At 40.0% G+C, this 22,551-nt stretch overlaps 1 protein-coding gene across 1 annotated transcript in view; it reads left to right on the plus strand.

Annotated features, from left to right (window-relative positions):
- The first annotated feature begins 6,893 nt into the window (after window positions 1–6,893).
- The window catches only part of GALNT13 (polypeptide N-acetylgalactosaminyltransferase 13), a 426,836-nt gene continuing 411,178 nt past the window's right edge, over window positions 6,894–22,551 (plus strand). The window contains exon 1 of the mRNA XM_040972021.1: window positions 6,894–7,261. The gene's annotated coding sequence lies outside the window, so the exon portion shown is untranslated. The remainder of the gene's footprint in view (window positions 7,262–22,551) is intronic.

Below are 22,551 nucleotides of genomic sequence, written 5' to 3' on the forward strand. Positions count from 1 at the left end.
CAATGCAACATGCAACCCTATTTCCAAACCAAAGATGGATTCCCAATGAAACTGTTGGACATATCTAGACAATGGGATGATGGACTGTCTGACATTGTACCAGCAATGTCAGGGCACACTTAAATAACAGACTGATGTAAATTATAACTCCTTATGATGAAATACTATGGGGAAAATCAGTTGGGGGATAGGAATTTGTTGGGGGGGGAATCCCAGGCCCTATGGAATTATACCATAAAATTTAAAAATCAACACAAAAATCAAAATTAAATCTTTAATTAAAAACAGTGTGAATGATACTTATCTTTTCCTTATATCTGACTCACTCTATGTAAGACATTGCACAGATAAGAAGTCATTGTCTTATAGAGTTAGAGTGAGTCAGAGGTAAGATCTCTATTGCATAGCAGATTTTACGATTGTTGTATAGAGCATGCTGGAATTATGAATAAAGCTTCAAACAACTAACTATAATAGACCAGAATATTCTTCACACAAGATGATGCAATTTTAATAGAGCTTTAAAATGAAGTTCAGATGAAATCTAGTAAGAATTAGCTGCTTATCTTATGAGCATTCATATCCACAGTTTAAATAGAAAAGCATTATATGCTTAAATGTGAAAACAATTTTTGCCAGTCTCATGGATTATTTGTCAGTATTAATAATCAAGCGAAACATTCTTGACAAGATGAAGCAATTTAGTTCTTTCGGTTAATGAATAAGGAATTACCTACTATGTGCAGGTTATTAATTTTCAATACTGGAGTTTTTTATTTAATCTAAGAAAGAATACCTCCACTTGCTTATCTAAATGAAAGACTTAAATTTGTGCATTTTTAAATTGTTTCCTGCCTTAAACTCTGGTATTTAATATTTCACTTCACATTTGCCATTGAATTTAATGGGGAAACATGGAGGGTAAAGTGAGAGCAACACTGCATACTCTTAAGTGAATATCAATGCTTTTCCACACTGCTTCAAATTTTATCTCTTATTTACCTGTTTGTGAATGCTGAATGGTGCTTTTTTTTTTTTTGCAATGGCCTACTTTCTATCTATTTACTTTTCTCTTTCAAAGTATGCTAAAAAACAGCATGGTCAGGCTGGAGTGACCACAACTTAGTCTGGCTGAGAGTTGATTGTCTCTCTCCTTGGTCCTGAAAAATGCTTGAGAGTTGAATATTGTTTTCCCCTGTCCTGAATTGTTGACATTATTCACTACTACTGAGATAATTTCAAAATTGTAAGTCTAGTCGGGACAGAGAAAGTTGAAAACATAAAGGTCTGAAGGAAAGGTTTAACTGTTGACTTATTGCCTAATACATGGCTGAAATAATTTATTCATTAAAAGTTTACTGAACAAACAATGCTTTTCTTTAAATATAACTATTACAATACGTTCCTCATATTAACATAAAGCTATCCTTCATCCTAATGTGTTATACAATATCATAAAGGAAAGAGAGCAGTAAAAGTTAAAGTTACAAGTGAACTTCTCATTGTGTAAGCTGCAAAGAAACACAGGACATGGTGGATATTGATATAAACAAGGGCAAATTTGAGTGTATCCATATGGACCTTTGTTTAAAAATTAAAAACATATTCTCCACATTATTAGCATTTTAAAACATATTGAGGGGCCCAGGGTGGTAGCTTAGTGGCAAAAAGTCCTTGCCTTGTATGCGTCAAGATCTCATATGGGCGCCAGTTCTAATCCCGGCTGCTTCCCATCCAGCTCCCTGCTTCCTCTCTGTGTCTCCTTCTTTCTGTATCTCTGACTTTCCAATAAAAACAAAACAAATCTTTTAAAAAGTGAGAAAAATACATTGAATTATGTGATATTTACAAATAAAATCTTTGCATTTCAATGAGATTTGATTCATGAATTCAACATTTTAACTATAAACCTTACAGTTTAAACAGCTATAGTAATTATGTAACAACAAATTTATACATACACTTTTACGATCAAGCATTTACCTAAGTTAAAGGATATTTAAAATATATCAGCTCCACTTTCATTTGATTAATTGATGTGAAGCTTTTGTATATACAGACCATTAATCCATTTACATTTTTTTGTCAGGAATCTGAAAACAATGATAAATGTAAATTTGAAGGCTATTTATGCCTTATTAGACCAGTCAGTTCCCACTAAAACCAGAAGTCAGTAGCAGATGTCACAGAATTACTTGAAATTTATGTTGCTGGAGCTTTAAGCTATTGTCAGGAGTTATACCCATTAGAAAGCCCTGTACAAGTTCTTTGATTTCCTACTCACAATGTGCTTAACTTTTTAAAAAACATAGTTACAGAGAGATACAGTTAGAGAGAGAGAGAAATACAGAGATATCTTTTAAGCACTTTCTCTCTTGAGGATCTCAGTTGGGATCCATAGCTGAGAGCCAGGAACTTCTTGCAGGTCTCCCATATGGGTACAGGGACCCAAGGCGTTGGTCTATCCTCCTCTATTTTCATAGGTAATTAGCAGGGAGTTGGATCAGAATTGTAGCAACCAGTGCTAGAACTGCATCCAAAACTGGTGCCAGTGACACAGGCAGAGGTGCCAGCCCCTGTGTTACACCTGATTGGAAACACAGGCCATTCTTCACAAAGGCCCTCAAACTTGTAATGACCAGAGTCTATCTGACTGTGTTCTGTCCAGTTAAGGTCATGACGCTTGACCACTTCTGATGAATGAAGTCATCAACATACAAGAGTATACTTATAAACCACTTGTGGGACACTAGTTGGAAAACTTAGCTCTTTGTTTCAGTTTACTTTTATAATTTATTGCTACCTGATAAAGCAATTGCTTGTTTATTTAAGATTACCTCAAAAAAGTGAAAGGTCATGATAGCAAGGTTTTTGTTATTTTGCTGTTATTTTTCCAGTGCCTAAAAAATAGTTTCTGTTCTGTGAGCACTCAATGTATATCAGATTAAAAAACTAGGTTCTAAGTTCCATAAAAGGTGTTATTGTGTTTCTTTCTATCTTTAACACCTATTTAACACCTATACCACTTCTTGGATAATTGCAGGTACTAAGGAGATTAACATACACCTAGGTTATAATGGTTTTTGTAGGTAATATTAGAAATTACAGAGTGTATCTTAAGCAGAATGAGATGATACTGAAATATACCGAGAAAGAAATGCTATCAGAATTTCATAGTTTTTGCTGTTTTTCTTAATAATGACAACTCTGCCTTCCTTCACATACAAAGTTGAATTTATAAAGTAATAACACAACTTTCCTTCTTTTTAATATTAATACATATATTTATAAATTTATATTATATTTATTATATTGACAAAATCTGACAAATTTATATATGTGTATTTAAAATTTATAATGTTTATCCAAATAATAAAATAAAATAAAAATTCCACTTTAATAGGGCCTTGGTTAATGAAAATATGCAATTTTAGTTGTTAAGCTCATATCTCTGTTTTTAATGTGATCTCCAGCTAAGCCGTTCATTGTCTGTCTTTAAAAAAATGTTTTGTAAAGATTTATTTATTGGCAAGGCAGATATACAGAGAGGAGGAGAAACAGAGAGGAAGATCTTCTGTCCAAGGGTTCACTCGCCAAATGACTACAACGGCTGGAGCTCAGTCTATCTGAAACTAGGAGCCAGGAGCTTCTTTTGGGTTTCCCACGCGGGTGCAGGGTCCCAAAGCTTTGGGTTGTCCTCTGCTGCTTTCCCAGGCTACAATCAGGGAGCTGGATGAGAAGTGGGGCCTGAGGGATTAGAACCGGTGTCCATATGGGATCCTGGTGTGTTTAAAGGTGAGTACTTTAACCGCTATGCTATTGCACTGGGCCCTCCAATGCCTGTCTTGTTTTCAATTAATTGTGAGATGTTGGTTATCTTATTTCTCTAACAAAGTACATATAATGAGTATCCTTTGATTAAAGATAAATTCCTAGGTTTCTTATTTATATTGAATGTAACATTTACGACTTTCAGTACACACTCATTTAAGTCTATTATGAGCTAAGGAAAGATTGCTGCTGTTTATGAAAAAACCCAAAACTTTAAGCTTAAGTGTGTGTTTCAGAGATATTATGAAGGGTTCATATTCCTCATCCAAGTTTACCAGTGGTAAATTCACCACAGGGTAAGGTGGTCATGTTCACTTCGTTATTGTCTATACTCATTTTTGACGAACTGTGGTTGAATGAGAAGCTTTAGCGCTTTTTTCCACAATGTGTTTTATTATTTATTTCTTAAAAATCAAGGGCTTTCTGATAAGAAATGACAACAAAATTATTACTTCATAAAAATCTCAGTATGATTTATCCAAAATAAAATTACTGTCAGATATTCATTGTACTTCTATCTTAACAGCTGTCCCAATCCTGTCCTTTATACGTATGTTTTTCTGTCAGTACAGTACTCAAGTTACATGTTGCTGTTAGGAGCCATGGTTTTTAACGGTTTTTAACTACTCTTCTTTGGAATAGTTTTGCAGCTTTCCTCTAACTTTTAGCACTATCACAGTGATTTTATTTTTTTAACAGTACAGACAAGATAGGTTTTAGAATTTCCCTACATTTGTGTTTATGTTTGCTTTCTCCAATTATTTTCATTTTTTGCCCGAGATACTATATAAATAATATAATGGACACTTGGTGCATCATATAACAAGCTTCATGATCTCACTTGATCCCATTTTTGGTGATTCTGATTTCTGATCACTTGGTTACGATGATGTCTATAAGGTTTATATAGTACTGTTTTATTTCCTTATACTTTCCTTAAAAATTCTGAGGTTTGCACGAATGCCTTCAAGTCATCCTGATTAAATTTTTGTGTGTGAATTCTCCTTCACAGTTTAGCAGTTTCCTAATCAAACATGGACTATATTACGCACAGGTCGGCCATCTGACTGGCTCAGGTTAACGGGACATTAGCATAGGTCTACTAGCTGAGCTTTCAATATTGCCATCACTAGTTCTGCCTTGTTGTTCTTTGGAACAATAGCACCACTAGAGAAGAAAACCACTAGCATATTGAAGAAGGACAGACTAGGTTAAGAAACCTGAGCTTGCCAACTACCCCACTTGTGAATGAGGTAGTTCCAGACCTCTAATCAGACAGGAGTCTTTCAGCACAGAAAATCTCCCAGGAAACCCACACAGTACATTGAGAAATTCTAGGTGCTTGCTGTCTTAGGGTGATGAGTTAGGCAGCTAAAGCCAATGATTTCCAGGGTGATTTTGCGACTATATAAACAATTACACATATAAATATTTGCATATATAACTTTTCCAACTAAGTTTAGGGTTCCCAAGTTAAGCAGTAGACAGAAGTACAATATCCTAAATGCTCCATAAAAACGGTGTTGCTTCTTTGTGCACAGGTGATGAATGTAGGTCCTGGCCTTATATGTCTTTAAGTATGTGTGAGCAGGGTACTTGAGCAAATTCTTGAAGAAATGGAATTAAGAGGTAAGTTTGTTTTGTTCCAAAAAATTCAAAATCTGCTTCTACTGTTTTATAATATGTGCTTTGTATTAGCTTTTCAAAGACTGTTCTTTTCAAAAGAACATTTTAAAAATTCTGTTTCCATTACGTTTTTGAAGTACCTTTCCATGTACTAGTATTTAAAACTCCTATTTTTTATCTGCTTGTACATAATTTCCCCCAACACTGCAGGTTGAGGTAGGCGACCTAATGGCAGCAGTGAACTCACAAGAGGACCTAGTGGAAACTCCCGGTTCCTTGGTGATGTGACGGGATTCTTTGCCCAGCCTCTCGGGCATTCCATAATTGTGGGGAGGATGGACAATGTGGGAGGTGGTATCAAAAGCAGTTACTACCAAGTGAGTGTCGAATAAACTGCAAGATATGTGAAATTATACGGAGAGGTTTCCTGTCATCCCTTCTCACCAAAAAGAAAATTTAGAGTAAAAAAAATCCAAGGATTTCAACCAAGAGTCAACAATGACTGCAGGACCAAACAATTTACTAAAACAGTTCTCTCCACCAGGCCGCGGGGGATGGAGGATGGGTACAACTTTTTCATATGCTAATCATACCTGAGACCTGAGTCCTGACTGCTGGCTAGGGCGAGCAACAGTAGTAAAATACTTGCGTGTCTTTTAACTCACCCAGTGCCACGGCTTTTCTGTAACCTTGCACGTTAACTTCCGAAAACGTTCAGGTACTTAGTGTGTGGAACCACACCTTCCTTTTTTTTTTTTCTATACCTCTGTTTAAATAAAGTAAGAGTATAACGAAGCACTCTGCATTCCTCTGTGTAGTGGTGCGTTTGCAGGCAGCCGCCAACCAGAGCACAAACTGTGACGGGCAAGAGGTCAACTCTACCTGGGTGCTTCAGAGCCTGACCCCTGGTCTCCGCAGCAGCTCCCGGCTGGAAAGCCGACGGCAAGGGTGGGGTTGCCGGGAGCTTTCCTCGAGGGCAATGCCTGACCCCTCCGCTCCCCTTTAAGCCGTTCCTGGGCGCTTGGAGCGAGCGCTGTGGATGCAAGCTGATCTCTACCGTCTGGAGCGCCGGGACGCCCGGGGGTCGCGCGGCGCTCTCCAGCGAGAGGCGCTGACCCCACACTTGCTCTGGGGGGCCGTGCCTGCCAAGTATCGCGGGACTTGTGCGCATCGCCGGAGCGCCAGCTCCAGGAGCAGCCGGAGCGCGCTCGGTGCGCACCGCCCCAGCCCGGGGAGGAGCAGGAGCGGGGAGGAAGGAGGGCTGGGGGTGCTGGTTACGTAAATGATACTAGCCCAGTGAGAGGCCTCCGGGCTGGGGCTCCGCGAGGGGGAGGGGCAGCGCAGAGGGGAGGGGCGGGCGGCCGGCTGGGGTGGGAGGGGGGCGGGGGCCGGAGTCCGAGTGACCAGGCGGCGGCGGCGGGGAGCTGAGGTGATACCGTGCCAGGAGCCCTCGCCCGGTGCCTCCGCCTCGTCGGCCTCGGCACCCGATCCCGCCGCGCACTCGGAGCCCTCCAGCCCGCCGCCGCGCTATGAGGGCGCTCGTCTGGGGCTGGCCGAGGCCGGAGCCGGCTCGCTGCGCTCTCCCAGAAGTGTGAAGAGAGAGAGAGGGCGCGGGCGGGAGCCGGGGCTTCGCGCGGTGCTCACCCGCAGGGGCAGGCGCGGATTCCAGGTGAGCGCGGGCTCGGCGAGCCCGGCACGCGGCGCTGCCGACCAACACCTGCACGGCTCGCTCGGAGGAGGCTGCATCCCGAGAGTGGACCGCGGCTCGCTCCGCTCCTCGTCGGATCCTTGAGCTCGACAGCAGGTCTGCATCTCTCTCCGTTCGCTGCTGTGTGTGTTGTGTGCGTGGTGTGGTGTGTCTGGGACGAGCCCCCTCTGGGTTGCCGGAGTTCTGGGGGGGGCGGGGGGGATGCACGCCGCAAAGTCCCGCAGCGAGTGCCAAGAATAGGAGCGGAACCGGGGCCGGGGGGCAACGGGCAGGGAAATGGGCGGTCTCCGTGAGGTGGTCTCCGCGGAGCTCGGAACGCACTCACCCGCGGCTGCAGGTGCAGAGGCAGGATCACGGGTCCCGGAACTTTGTGCCGCCACTCGTCCTCTGCTCTGCTTTCCCGCTCGCCCCCCTCCCCCGCTACTGCGACCGAACTGGGGGGCTGTGGCTCTGCGCCCTGGTTGTGTTCGGTGGCTGGGATTGCTCGGCCTCTGGCAACTTTCTCCCACCAGCTGCGGGCAGCCGCGGGCCATTCTGCTCGGCCTGACACTGGGTGTACTGTGTGGCTTGGGTGTCTTGGATGGTTACTTTCCTCTTTCCCTCTCTTTGCCCCTCTGGCGGTGCCCCGTTCGTCTTTGGTCTCTCAGCTTTGCCTCCGTCCACGACTGCGTTTCTGACTCTGTGGCTCTTGTTCCCCCCCATGCTGTCACCTGTCACCCCCTCCTCCTTTGCCCCCGCAGTCATGGCTGTGTTTCTCTTTCATTCTCTTTCAGCCGTGTCTGTGTTCATGTTGCTTGGTTTTTACCGCCCCTGTGCCCAAGCTACAGCACCCCCCACTCCCAGCACACACCCCACTTCTGCTTCTGGCCAATCCCTCTGTCATTCCTGCCCCCTAGGTCCAAGGAGTATGCCCGGCCCACCACCCCAGCACTTCCACGTGCAGACTTAGCTGCACGAGGCCGCCGGGGACGGGGTGGAGGCAGCCTGCAGTTGTCAGTGCTCCAGGGGTAAAGCGAAGGGCGCGGTGCCAGCCTCCACTTCGTGGGTCCGAGGGCGCTGCGCTGCCGGGAACCGCTACCGAAGCGCGCTGAGGCTTCGGCTCTGGCCAGCAAATGCTGCTAGGGCTGCTCTTCTACTCTGTTCTTTGACTGTGCACAGTTGAATTTCCAGGCGAGGAGTGTGTGTATCTCCAGGTTTTAACAGGAAGCCTCAGGAGAACACGCAGCAGACTGGCAAACAGACGCTTCGGGGTTCAGGGGAAACTATTCTGGAACCGGTAGGAGCTTTCCTGAGGCAAAGGTGCTGCCATCCGTGCAGAGGTTTGGAGACATGCTTGCTTCAAACAACCTTTTGCGCAGCCCTGAGGGCGAGATCACCCTCACTCTTCCTGCAAACAGCGCAGAGGATTATTTGAGGCGCTAGGCACTTGATGGCCACATCCCTTTGAAATCCCTGCCTTCCTTGGGGTCCCCAGATTGTCAGTGTTCTGTGAACGCTGCCTTTGCTCAAGGTCCCTGGCTTAGCCGTTTGTGTTCCTGCCCTCTAGAGTTAACGAAACATGCCGCTTTGAACATACGGAGAAAGTAGGACCAGCCTATGGATGACTGACATTGGACTTCTCACCTTCCAGGTGTCATTTTCGTGTTCCCCATGTCCTTTCTTTTCTCTATAATCTCCTCCTTCCCTGACAACTGAAATCTAGTTCCTTGGACTTCAGAGATGGATGGATTTGTTAAATTATCGTGACCGGAGGCAGGCTTTTTTTTTAAGAGGTGCGAGTCTGTACTGATTGCCCAAGCCAAGATTATACATCTCTTTCTCATGCTCCTGCCCACTTTTACCTCCACTTTCCACTGATAATGTCCTTGCCTGCTCCTGCTTAATGAGATAAATGCTTTTATTTCAGGCTTCTGTGATGCTCATCCCACTCCCGAGCTTCAGCTCTTGGCTTAAGTGGGGCACTGTGTCAGGTTTGAAGGGGAAGGTATGAGAGCAGTTGCAAAGGATGGGAGGGTGCTGCTGGATTGGAAAGGCTCCAGGGGGACAGGATGCCTTCTCAGATGTACAAACCCTAGAGCCATGTTACACAACTAGTAAGTACTTAATAAAAACTTGTTGGTGGCTGCTTAACATGCAGCTGATGATAAGGCTTCCAAATTAATCCATCCAGGCTAATGAGCCAACATTCTATAAGGTTGAGTTTACCTTCTTTTTTCATTCAGTCTTTTGTGGCTAGGAGTTAATAGCTAGTAGAAGGGCTGTTGAAACAGTCATCTTTTGCATTTGTCTGGGGTCTCTCATTGCTTGGCTTTGTCCCAATCTTCAAATCTCTAATGTGGCTGATGTTATTTGAAGCAGTGACTTTATAGTCCCTGATGAGGGACATGTGTCAACCTTCCCACCTGAACACAGCCTGAGACATGACATCATTTCGGGGCGAAGCCTTTTGAGTGTTTTTTAAACAAGTGAGATGCTCTCTTAATACAAAGAACAGATGTATCAGCTTAAAATATTGTTGAGGCTATAAATTGATCTGTAAACTGAATCACTTACCCTAAATAATTTATAGTTTCCCTTGCTGCTTCAAATATATATGAGAAGTGTGATGCTACATACATATGAGGATTTGCCGAAGTACCTTGAAATTTAATGTCTACTGATTCAGAGTCCTAGTAGTAACCTATGGGATGTTATATTGCTTTTGTGTTGACATGCTAGTCATTTTATAAAGTGGTTGTTGATTTACCATCAATATTGTACAGGAGCATATTTAGGACAGTTTTGATTTAAAATGTTACTTGTAAGTTATTTGATGGCCCCCTTTTGCCCATTTAAAAATTTTTAAATATGATGATAGTGAAGTTAGAAATCCTGAGATTAGTTGAAGTATTATGTAATTTTTTTGTTAATTTAGCTTAGGTGTTTAATTTTAACTTAGTGTGTATTCATTTTAGGGTAAATAGGTAGGAATTAAATATATTTTAAAATAAGTATATATAATTTTATTAATTACATTGTATTATGTGACACAGTTTCATAGGCTCTGGGATTCCCCCAACCCCTCCTCGTACTCTCCTCCCATGGTAGATTCCTCCACCTTGTTGCTGTATTACAGTGAAATATATTTCTATCATGCAAACTTTTAAAAGCATATTTGTTTATTTGTTAGGCAGAGTTACAAAGAAAGAGGAGGAGGGAAGGGAAGGGAGGTCCATTGTAGCTCATAAAACCATACCATATAGGCACTCAATGAGGCCTGGCTGCTCTGCTTCTGATCCAACTCCCTGTTAATGTGCCTGGGAAAGCAGTGGAGGATGGCCCAAGGGCTTGGGCCCCTGGGAACCACATGGGAGACCTGGAGGAGACTCCTGGTTCCTGGCTTTGGACTAGCCCAGCTATGGCTGTTGTGGACATTTGGGGGGTAAACCAGTGGATGAAAGATTATCTCTCTCTGTCATTCTGCTTTTCAAATAAACAAATCTTTATAAAAATAGTAGCAGTTGTAACAGGAACATTTTTATATGATGAACCATGAGCTTGTGAAAACTTTGGTATTTTAGAAACACTGCAAAATGATATGTCTGTTTTTCATGGTGGACAAATGAAGAGAATCCTTCTGTTTCTGAATAACAATAGCAGTAAAGGAAAAGACTGAGTATAAAGTGCTCATAGATTGAAGTCTCAACTGGTAAAATAAATGCCAATGCTACACGTCTTTGATATGTAGTTTTTGTGCTTTATGGAGATAAACAGTGATTGTAGTTGTGTCCTTTCCCCACATTTTCTTTTTAGACATTGCATTGCCAGTGCCACCTTGTGTATTGAATACATCCTTTACTGTGACTTTTAATATGTCACTTGGATTTGTGTCCCCATCAGTAAGAACATGTGGACGCCTTAAACCTAATGGGATCTAACAGGGTCACCGCTTTGAAGTCTGAGTGGCCATATGCCTAATTATCAAAGGATTTTAACTGAGCTTTGAGTCTACATTCTTCTTGCTCTTGGTAGCAGAATAATCACCTGTAAATCATCACTTCAGTATTTAAATTTGTGTTCTCCGTTGAGTCTGGTCATCTACTTAATATAACTTAAGGCAGCTTCTCTTCCCCCTCTACACACACACACACACACACACACACACACACACACACACACACACAGAACATATGTTTGAAACCACAAATCATATTTAAAGATCTGGTGCTGATTTGATAAATCATATATTATATATTATATATGTATATGCATGATATACACATATATCACACACACACACACATGCTTTATTTGGTGCTGAAAAAGTAGCACTGTATGCTAATATTCCAACTGCAAGCCCTGTCATCACATATGAATACCTGTTTGTTTCCTGGTTACTCCACTTTCTGATCCAGCTCCCTGTTGTGGCCTGGGAAAGTAGCAGGCGATGACCCAAAGACTTGGGTCCCTGCACCCATGTGGGAGACCTGGAAGAAGCTCCTGGTTTCTGGCTTCTGGTCTCTGGCCTTGGATGGGCTCAGCTCTGACAATTGCTGCCATTTGGGGATTGAGGCAGGAGATGGAGGATTTTTCTGTCTCTCCTTCTCTGACTGTAAAATCTGCCTTTGAAAGCCAGTTAGACAGTGAAAGGGACAGATGGAGAAAAATGTCCTAGCCTCACCATCATTTCCTGGATGGCCTTAAAATGCTAAGAGGCTATAGCCAAAAGCCAGGAGTTTCGTTGTGATCGATGGGCCCAAGGCCTTAGGCTGTCCCCGCTGCTTTCCTACAATGGTGTTTTATCCCTAAGTTGCAGTTGAAGTGGAGTGTCCAGGCCTTGAACCAGTGCCCATATGAGCTATTGGTATTGGAGAAGGTGGCTCATGCCCATGGGCCTCGTTTATCATTTAATAGATTACATTTCTATATGCAGTTTTTTCTTTAATTAAGAATTGTTTAATTAAGTATTTCTGCAACTCAGTTGCAGCACTATTTGTCTTTGCTAAAGATCACTTTCCATTGTGAAACTTAGTACTTTGAGTATTCAAGGACATTTGTGTTAATGAGTACATATATTAATTTGGTACTAGTGCATTCATCTGGGGTACTATAAACAGTTACTTTTGGGAGAAGTGTAAGGCAGACAGATTTTAATCCTTCTATATTTGCTTCTCCTCGATTGAGATTTTGACAGGTGTCTCAGTTTTGATGTACGTTTATTGCACATGCTAGGCTAAACTTGATTACCAATAAATGACTATCAATGACATGACTCTGGTTAATGTGTGCTCTGGCATTCCTGAATTCATTCTTTTGCTACAAATTGTTCAAGTTTGTGTTCTTACAATGTTTTGGGAAGTATTTATTTAACCTAACATTTTCAGATTTTGGAAGGCACTGCTATAGATTACTGAGAAATTGATAAGGCTTAAACTTTAAGTTGTAATTTTAATTAGGTAGGAATGCTGTTTTTCTGAGGGTACAGCTTCTCTTAGATGTCCATATAATTATACTCTTAACAAATTATCAGACTCTCTCCTAATGTCTCTCCTACTGCAGTCACCTACATTCCACAGTAGACATAACGCATCTCCAAAATAGCAGTTGTTAAAGATTGTTCCATGGTAATAATTAATCCACTCAAGGCAGCTTGGGAAGGTTGCAGGAAGATAAGTAATGGTTATGATTAGAGATGAGAACATATGATTATATTACATGTCATGAGAAAATCAATATACTTCCCTTATTACTCATATTTCTTTTCTATTTTTAAGACTTATTTATTTTAAAGGCAAAGTAACAGAGAGTACACTGTGTGTAGGGGCAGGAGAGACAGAGAAGTCTGGCCTTACTACTGAAACACCTGCAAGCCTGGAGCCCAGAATTCCAGCCTCGTCTTCCCTGCGGGTGGCAGGGGAGAAAATACTTCCATCTTCCCATGTACAGGAGCAGGGAGCAACCAGGGCTCCAGTTTGTGTTCTGATTTGAGATGCTCATGTTGCAGGAGGTATCTTGAACCCCTGGACTACAATGCTGACTCCTTACTATTTCTTTGTGTTTGTTTTACAAAGTGCTTACTCTAAGGATAGATAGGAGCTGTCCAAAACACATCTGGATTTTTAACATGATAGGGAGTTAATTGGGTTCCTGTTTCAAAAATTAGACTGCACTGATTTGTCACTTTAATCGTAGTTAAGCTCTTGTAGAACATTATGGGAGGAGTGTGATTAAACTGTTGGATGACACTTTGGTGTATTATGTGCGAGGAGCAGCCACTGTAAACAGAAAGGACTTACAGCACAGCCTGCACAATCGCAAAGCACCCAAATTGTGCCTCAGAGATTGAAGTAAATGCCAACTTAGTCTCCTGTCTTATGAATTAATTGCCTTGATATTAGAAGCAGAGCACCTCCTTTTTTTGTTAATAAAATGGATTTTGACATATGAGGAGGGTTACGTAGTTCTTGTAGATTAGAAGCATAATAACTGACTTAATTTCCTCTTGAGGTTTTTATTATATAATTAGTTACAGATAGCGAGGGTGAGATTTATGACTCTCAAGACCTTGATGCCGCAGTGCTATTAGTTTAAAGAAAGAATATTGAGAAAATATGCATAAAGGTGTATCCATTCCAACTTATTTATGAGGGAGTTAAACATGATGAGCTGAGTTGTAAATTGAGTCAGTAATTAAGCTTGGCTTTGTGCTTCTTTGTACTTCTTCTGTGGTACGTAAGTTTCTGACAGGTGTTACCACATTTCATCCTTTTACAAACCGTATGATTAATAAGTAATATTGCCATCCCTGTTGCATAGGCAAGAATGCATCTGTCAGCACCACATAGCAATGTGTCAGGGGCCAGGATTCCTCCAGTTCTTCCTGCCTGTGAAGCCATGGCACAAATAGTTCTGAATCTGACATTCCTCTCCACTCCTTCCCCCCAAAAAATGTTGCATTAAAAACATGGGCACCAGCCTCCATGTGGACATTTTCTTTTGCACTATAACAATGATGTTTAAAATCTGCATCTATTATCATAATTTTGTAAGAGTGGAGATCTAAACGCCAACTAACATGGAAGAACTGATTCCCAAAATTAAAAAAAAAAAAAAACAAAAACAAAAAACTTTCAATCGGATGCATTTAGCTTCTTGTGTATCTTCCCACATTCTGCTTATTTTTCTACTTTAAGTGAAATGTGATGAAAATTTTACCATAAAATATTTCATTCTGCAGACTGTTTGGAAAGCCTTCCTCGTCTGAACCACTCTGATATATTACTTACTCTCTGTGCCCACACAGCGTGCACTGGCATGCTCGTCATATCCGTGACTTAATGAGATGTGGTCCTTATAGCTTATTCCAGTCTCTCTCTGGTTGCCAGTCTGTGTAATAAAATTTGGACCTAGAAAAGATGCTAGCAATTACTTTAGCTTTAGTTTACCACTTCAAAGTTCGTTGAAATGATTGAAGGATTGGAGATGACTTTTTCTTACCAGGTAATTAACTATAAATCACTGTCACTAGCATGGTATCAATCTGTGTCCAGGGATGAGGAATGAATGCTGGGCAAAACAAAACGAGAAATTATAGGAATTTGTCCCCTGATCTTTAGGGATGAACTGATCTTGTTTATGCATCTTGTCTGCCTTGCTTCCAATGCTAAACTTGTAGAATTCCAAACCTAAACTTTTAGTTGCCTTTTCAAAGCTAAGTGATGCTTTTAAGTCACGGCTGCTCTAGATGGTGGCTATGTGGTCATGGAACAAGACAAGAGTGCTGATAAGGATGTGTGCAGTGTGCCAAACTGACTTAAGGCATTATTGAATATCACCTACCAAATGTGTGTGTGCAAATCCAAACTAATTTAGAAATTCCATTGTTTGTTGTTATAATTTCTTTAGATCAAGTTGTTGGTCCCCATCAGTATACATGCCTGTTTGACTGGGATGGATCCATAAAATCTACCTTTATACAAGTCTTACTTGATGTTTTGGATGTGCAGTGTTATGTTCATCTACTTTTTCTACAAATTTGCAGAAATTTTTGTTTATTTTGATTTATTTGACAAGATGTTGCAGGTTCATACCTGGTAGACACTGTATACACAGTGATTCTTTGGTGGTAACAATGCACACAAAGTCTTTTTTTTTTTTTAAGTATCTTCATTGTACAGGTGGGAAAACTGAGAACCAAAAGGCTAATTAAAAGTGTAAAATTTCTGGTGTAAAATAGCAGGTGGAAGGGCAAAAACTATGCTAATTTTATTTGTCAAAATTGACTGCTCTCAATCACATAGCTTCAAGTAGGAGATTGAAAATGAAAGCTTGATTCCCAGGTTTTATTTCATATTTGAGTAAGATTGCCATAAAGAGAATGAAACATACTTGACAAAAGATAGAATTCTAGAATTGCAAAGCAATAAACAACGTTTATCTTGTAAAAGACATAGCACCAAATTAAGAAAGGAAAATAATTATGAAGAAAACAATAAACTTGGAAAAGAATCAAATAGTTTTCTTCTAGTACAGTCATCACTGCTTTGACCTCTGTTAGCAGCAGCAAGTACAATGTAGTTTACAGAGCAAAGTGTGAGAAGGGCCAGCATTGTGGCATAGCAAGGTAGGCCACTGTTTGTGATGCTTCCCAGGTCAGAATGCAGATAACGCCTTGGCAGTTCTGCTTGTGACCCAGCTCCCTGACAGTGTATCTGGAAAGACAGCTAAAGTTATGTGCACTGCTAATGCTCCATCTATGTGGTGGACCAGGATGGAGCTCCTGGCTCCTGACTTGAACCTGGCCCAGACCTGGCAAGTTAATAGAAGATACAAGATTTCTCTTTCCTTTTTAAAAAAAGATAATTGTTTTTGTTTTTGATGATTTTTACATAGTTGATTAAGGTGCAAAGGGCCAAGGGCTAAAGCAACGTGGGTGAGACCGTTATTTCCACATTCTCTTTTTTCCTTCGTGTTTCTGGGGGAAACGGGGAGGGAGATAAGAGGAGAAGCCACACACAGCCTCCCAATCCATCCCAGGATCCCCGATGTGGGGCATAGTCTGAGGTTTTGATAGTTCAGTACTTCTGAATTGCTGCTGATCTCTTTACTTTTTTAAATGAGTGATTAAATAGAGAAATCTTCTAAAAAACGGAAAGAATGACTGTTTCAATCTATAAATTATACCACACCCATTAATCCATAGCTATATCTTTAACTAGACTCAGGAAATTAATAGCTTGATTTCCTGTGGTACTTCTGAAAACATGTTTAAATTACATTAGAAATAACCTTGTTTCAAAATATTTTTAAGTATGGTTTTTGTAAGCTTATTTCATAAAAAAATATTTAAAATGATCTGTAATCTCTAAAGAATTTATGTAATAATTTTTGATGAGGCACATTTCCCATTCTGGCCTTTGATTGTCAGCAACATTCTGATAGTTAACATTTTTGTTTACTGTACTAACATAATATTTTAATATGATTTTTCTTTTGTGAGTTTTAAGGTAAATGTTAATTTAGACTTATATTTGATTATGTAAATTATTTGCATCCCTTATTCTCAGTAATGAGTCACTCTGCCTGTCAGGTTTTTAGAAAATCTGCAAGTGGAAACCATGCCATTTTAAAATTATTTAAATGAATTGAAGATTTATAGGATTACTGTCTTATTTTAGTTTGAAGATACAGTACAATCTTTTGGCTGTAGTAGAAATTATACTTCTTTTTCAAGATTTTGGGGCTCATATTTCTTTAACTCTCTTGATAGTTTAGTCTTAAGAGGGACTGCACTTCACTTGTCTAGAAAAATATTAAAAACCAGTGTTTGAGTCTGATTTAAATTTTATCCATGTCCTTGTTAGATTTGAGGCACAGCTATTTATTTTCTTTCTTTTTAAAGATTTATTTATTTTTATTACAAAGTTAGATATACAGAGAGAAGGAGAGACATAGAGGAAGATCTTCTGTCCCATGATTCATCCCCTAAGTGACCACAATGGCTGGTGCTATGCCGATCTGAAGCCAGGAGCCGGGAGCCAGTAACTTCTTCCAGATCTCCCACGTGGATGCACGTTCCCAAGACTTTCGGCCATCCTCGACTGTTTTCCTAGGCCACAAGCAGGGAGCTGGATGGGAAGTGGAGCTGCCAGGAATAGAAACGGCGCCCATATGGGATCCTTGCATATTCAAGGTGAGGACTTTAGCTGCTAGGCCATTGTGCTGGGCCCTGTTTATTTCTTTTAAGTAAACACTGTTTGTCATTCATTTTTATTCTTTTTCTTCTTGGTCTTTTTCCTTGCATCTCTCTTTCCCTCCTATCTTCCCTCCTTCCTACCCTGTAGTGTTTTATCTACTTTACATTATCTTTCTTCTATGGATTAATAAATCCTCACTTAGCAGGATTGAACTATATATTGATTTTCCTGCTTTTGTAAAAACTAAAGAAAAAGATAAGTAAAAAAATGCAAACGATTCTAGTCATTTCATCATTCAGTCTCCGAGTAGGTAGGAGACAGATGCTATAGCTCTTGCATCTGGGTCATTTAGCAGGAGGCTCTGATTCTAAATTCACATCTCATTACCTTTGTCTACTTTTAGAATTGTGTGCTTGGGACCGGGGGTCAGTTGGCAGTTGGCAGGACCATGGCTCTAAAAGAATGTTGTGTTATTTGAAAGGATGCCAGTTTCAGTCGTCACATACCTCTCACATTCCCTCGTCACATTTTCCCTGTAAGAAAAAAAAAAAAAAAACAAAACCACCACCACCAACAAAAAAACCCTAATATAAGTTTCATTACTGGATCTAGATTATTGACTTTATGTCAGAAATTCATTGTGATAGTGATGGACTGTGATGAACAATTTTAGCAATTTATGTTCTGGGACTCAGGCTCCTAGACTTAGGGACTTAGGGATAGTGTTTCTCCTGCTTGGCAGCCTGGAGCAGACATTTTGTCACAGATGTTTCAAAGACATTCATTGTTGTGCACTAAGTTGAGATGAATCGTAGGTAATTGGATGGTACAGCTGAATTAACACATTGAATTGCTAGTTATGAGACACTTCATTTACCGTTGCAGACAATAGGCCCATTTTGTTTGTACCATGCGCAAATTCTTATTATCTGTGTAAAATTTTAATTCAAGATGAATAATATACACATCATTTCCATCCCCTTTGTGAGGAAAAGTAACCTCCCCCGATGCAAGATTTTTGCAGCTATATCATTAAATAATTTTGAACATCAATAGATTTTTATTGAGAATATTAACCATTTGTTCATTTTTGATATAAAAGAATAGAAGGCATGGCGTGAACCTGAAGTCCATGGCACTACTTTTGCTTCATATCCCTCAGATTTGTTCAGATGGGCAATTAGTTTCTATTTCAAAAGCAAGCCATGTTTGAATCATTGCATAGGGTGTTTTGCCCTTATGACTGTGGGGATAAGCAATAATGTAGCATTTTTGTTTGGTCTTGGGATTCTTGCAATTTAGGTGTTTTAAAAATAAAGCTTTTTCTAGGTTAGTTTAGGTGCATTTCAGTTGGAATCTATTGTAAATGGACAAAGTATTGCAAAGTAACTCAAGCGTAAAATGGAGAGGTTAAAAAGTATAAAGCTCTCAAAAATTGAGTATCATAGCACTCAACAGAAAAAATAGGCTAAAATGTGGGAGAGAAAGAAGCCCGAAATTGATAGGGAAGCCATTCTTCCTTTGGCAAACCACCACATCTTGAGGTTCAATAATGCCAAGGAAAAAAAGGACAAAATTGAAAGGTTCAGCAAATATATATGGGTGGAACAGCCAGCCTTCTGTTAACAAACTGTTTCTGGTGTCACCATCCATTTAGAAAGTTTTTTTTTTTTTAACTACTACATATAACCAATCCCCCTTAGTACTTGTATAATGAATCTGCCTGATGTGCCAAGGAATAAAAGACAAAAAGAAATTTGTCTTACAACTATGCAATAAAGCACCTTTCACTTTAGTACTTGAGATTTTTAAATTAAATAAGTTCCTTGCTTACCTTAGAGCACAGTCTTGTTAACGAGATAAGTCAGGCACAGAAGGCCAATAATTTCTGCTTAAGTTTAAAACACCAACCAAAGTTCACAACATGATTTCTCTTAACGAAATGAGAGACAAATAACAACAAAATGACCTTTCAAGAAAAAGGTCATGAAGATATTCTAAAAGGGGGAAATAAACATTATTGAAAAGATTCAAGAAAATGTTACAATCACATATGAAAAGGAATGCTAAATGGAAAAGTGAAAATTAGAGCTTTTCTTTCAAACACTTTTTTTTTTAAAAAGAGACAAATGAAAAAGAGGAGAGGAGAGACGGAGGGAGAGAGATAAAGTGAAGAAGAGAGAGAGAGATAAGAGAGAGACAGACAGAAAGAAACGAACTTGTGGTTTCAGTGAATGCAGCAACCTGGGCTGGTCCAGTCTGAATTTTCATTCCGAAAATTGAATGAGAAGTGGGGTTGGGACACAAACCCAGACATTTTGACCTGGGATGTGCCCATGCTAAGTGGTGCTTAACTATTGTGTCCAGTACTCAGCCCTGATATAAAGATTTCAAATTAGTAGTTTAAGAGATATTTATAATTTTAAATAGAGAAAATTATCTGACTAATTCAAACAGAAGGAACGAACCACAATGGAAAGTCAAAGCATCATACTGAGTCTCAGCGAAGAATTTTGTCTTCCCATTAACTGTAGTTTTAGTAAGAAAGCAACATAACTAGAACAATTATTGAGAGACTACTCAAAGTTCTGCAGGAAAATTATACTTGCAACTCAAAATTTCATATCCATTTCAGGTATCAGTGATTTGCACTAGAAGAATATCAAGGCTTTGAAATATAGTTGAAAGACATTTTTCTGTAATATAACCTGTCTTTTAAAGTCACTTAAAGTTGAACCTTCTTCAGGTATAATTAAGGGAAAGACAAAGAGGTGGCTTACTACAAATAAAGTAGCCCTAGCAGGTAAACAATTTATGTGGTTTTCATGTGCCATTTATCAGTGCCTGGAGGGCGTTGATTGGATTGGCAGGAGCATCTGGGATAATTGAGCAACATTATTGAACTTGTGATGCTTAACAAGTATTTGGAAAGAAAGCAAAAATACTGCAAGGGGTACTGTTATTCCATGAAAAAAAAAAAGAATATGTTAGAACACATATGGAAAGATATAGAACTTTAGTTGTCTCTGAAATGAATACTTCTTTCATTAATTAAGTGATAGTTAATGCTTTTCAACTTTTGGCTGACTTTTAAGCAACGTTTAGATAAGATGTAAAAGTTAATCATGAATAGAATGGAATGTGCATTTTGTCAACACTGTTGCACTAAACATATAAGTGGTAGAGGCGGAGAATTGGGTATGTGAATTGGAGAGTCCCAAAACCACAGGGTAGGGCCCGGCGTGGTAGCCTACTGGCTAAAGTCCTTGCCTTGCATGTGCTGGGATCCCATATGGACACGGGTTCTAATTCTAGCAGCCCCATTTCCCATTCAGCTCCCTGGTTGGCCAGTCAAGGCAGTTAGGACAGAAGGCAGAAGGCCCAAAGCCTTGGGACACTGCACTCACGTGGGATACCCGGAAGAGGCTCCTGGCTTCGGATTGGCTCAGCTCTGGCCATTGCAGCTACTTGGGGAGTGAACCAGTGGACAGAAGATCTTTCTGTCTCTTTTCCTCTCTGTATACATGACTTTCCAAAAAAAAAAAATAAATAAATCTTAAAAAAAAAGACAGGGTATGGCTTGGGTATGGCATGCTGCAGAATGACTTAAGAGGTAGTGTTAACTGCATAATACAAGAAATGCTATCGCAGTGATTAAAGTTATAAAGAAAACTAAGGGGAGGCATAAGGACTATATTAGAAGAAAAAGGTGAAGAACAGATGGAGGTGTGATCTAAGATAGTTTAGATAATGTCTAAAATATCCTGGATTCATTTGTCCAGAATATGCTTTACTTTTTATTTTTAAGTGTGTTCACACAGATTTGTGTATGCACTCTGCAGACCTCTGTAGATTGTTTACTTTCTGTTTTGCCATACTCTATGAAAGTATTTGATTTTGAAAATTGTGTTGTAGAACTAGCAAACAATTACAAGCAATTTCTTCTGGAGAGGGGAACTTGTTTGAGGTTGATTTGGTGGACTTTGTAAAGAAAGATAAATATTGGCCTGGTTTCACGGCTCAGTTGCTACATCCTCACCTTGAAAGTGCAGAGATTTCACATGGATGCTGGTTCATGTCCCAGCTGCTCTACTTCCCATTCAGTTCTCTGCTTGTGGCCTGGGAAAGCAGTAGAGGATGGCTCAAAACTTTGGGGCTCTGCACCCACTTGTCTGACCTGGAGGAAACTATTGGTTCCTGGCTTCAGATTGGCTCAGTTTTGGCCATTGTGGATCGAAGATCTTTCTGTCTCTCTCTTCGTAAATCTGTTCTGCCTTTGCCAATGAACACAATAGTTGATCTTCTTCTACAGTATTCTGTTGGCTTCTAGCCCTGATACATCTGTTAACAAATTGTGTAGCATGCACTTCAGTTTTCTGAATCTCAGTTTCCTTGTCTTCTAAATGAAGCAGCTCAGCATTTGTAATATAAAAATATCCACTTTTTTATATTCAAATGTTTGTTCTACAAAGATAGGTTCATAAATTTCACTGAAATTAAAATAGATTATGAACTTTCTACATAAGATGTGTCCCATGACGACTGACACAGACTTTTTCTCTATTATTGTTTTATGACACTGTTTAATAGGCACTAGGGTCTCTCTTTCCCTCCCCAATTTCCTTTCTCTCCCTCCTCTTCTCCCCTCCAGTCTTACAATGGGTATCTTTCTTGAATTTTCACAAGTCCATCATGCTGCTGCTGAGGTGTCTCCCAACGATGTGGGGGATTATCAGTCATTTCGCTGTGGGTCCATCCTTATACTTCATGCATACTTCTCTCTGTTACTACCTTTGGACATACTAATTTCCGCAATGCTTTCATTTTGCATCCCTTTTGGTGCAGTCCACCACGTGGAGAAAAAAGAAAAAAGAAAAAAACAACCTCCTACTTGTTCTAGCACTTTATCGGAATTAAAGTCTTCATTGCCTTCTTAACAGTAGGTTATAGTTCCCTTATGGTGTGCCCTTTACCTCATGTCTAGCTGAATTTATTACTTAGAACAGAGTCCAATGGCTTTAGTTGTATTTATGTGAAATAATCATTACTCAAAACATTTTTTTTTCTACTCATGGTCTTATTTGCTCATTTAAAATATTACCAGATGAATCTTTGGAAGATCCTATCACTGATTAACTCTGTTTTCCTAAAGATTTTTTGATCATTAAATAATGATTTCAAGCATTTTGTAGTGGTTTCCTAACATTAAAT

This window comes from Ochotona curzoniae, unplaced genomic scaffold (assembly GCF_017591425.1).
Source record: "Ochotona curzoniae isolate NIBS_2020 unplaced genomic scaffold, NIBS_Ocur_1.0 contig_2210, whole genome shotgun sequence".
NCBI classification, from domain to species: domain Eukaryota; kingdom Metazoa; phylum Chordata; class Mammalia; order Lagomorpha; family Ochotonidae; genus Ochotona; species Ochotona curzoniae.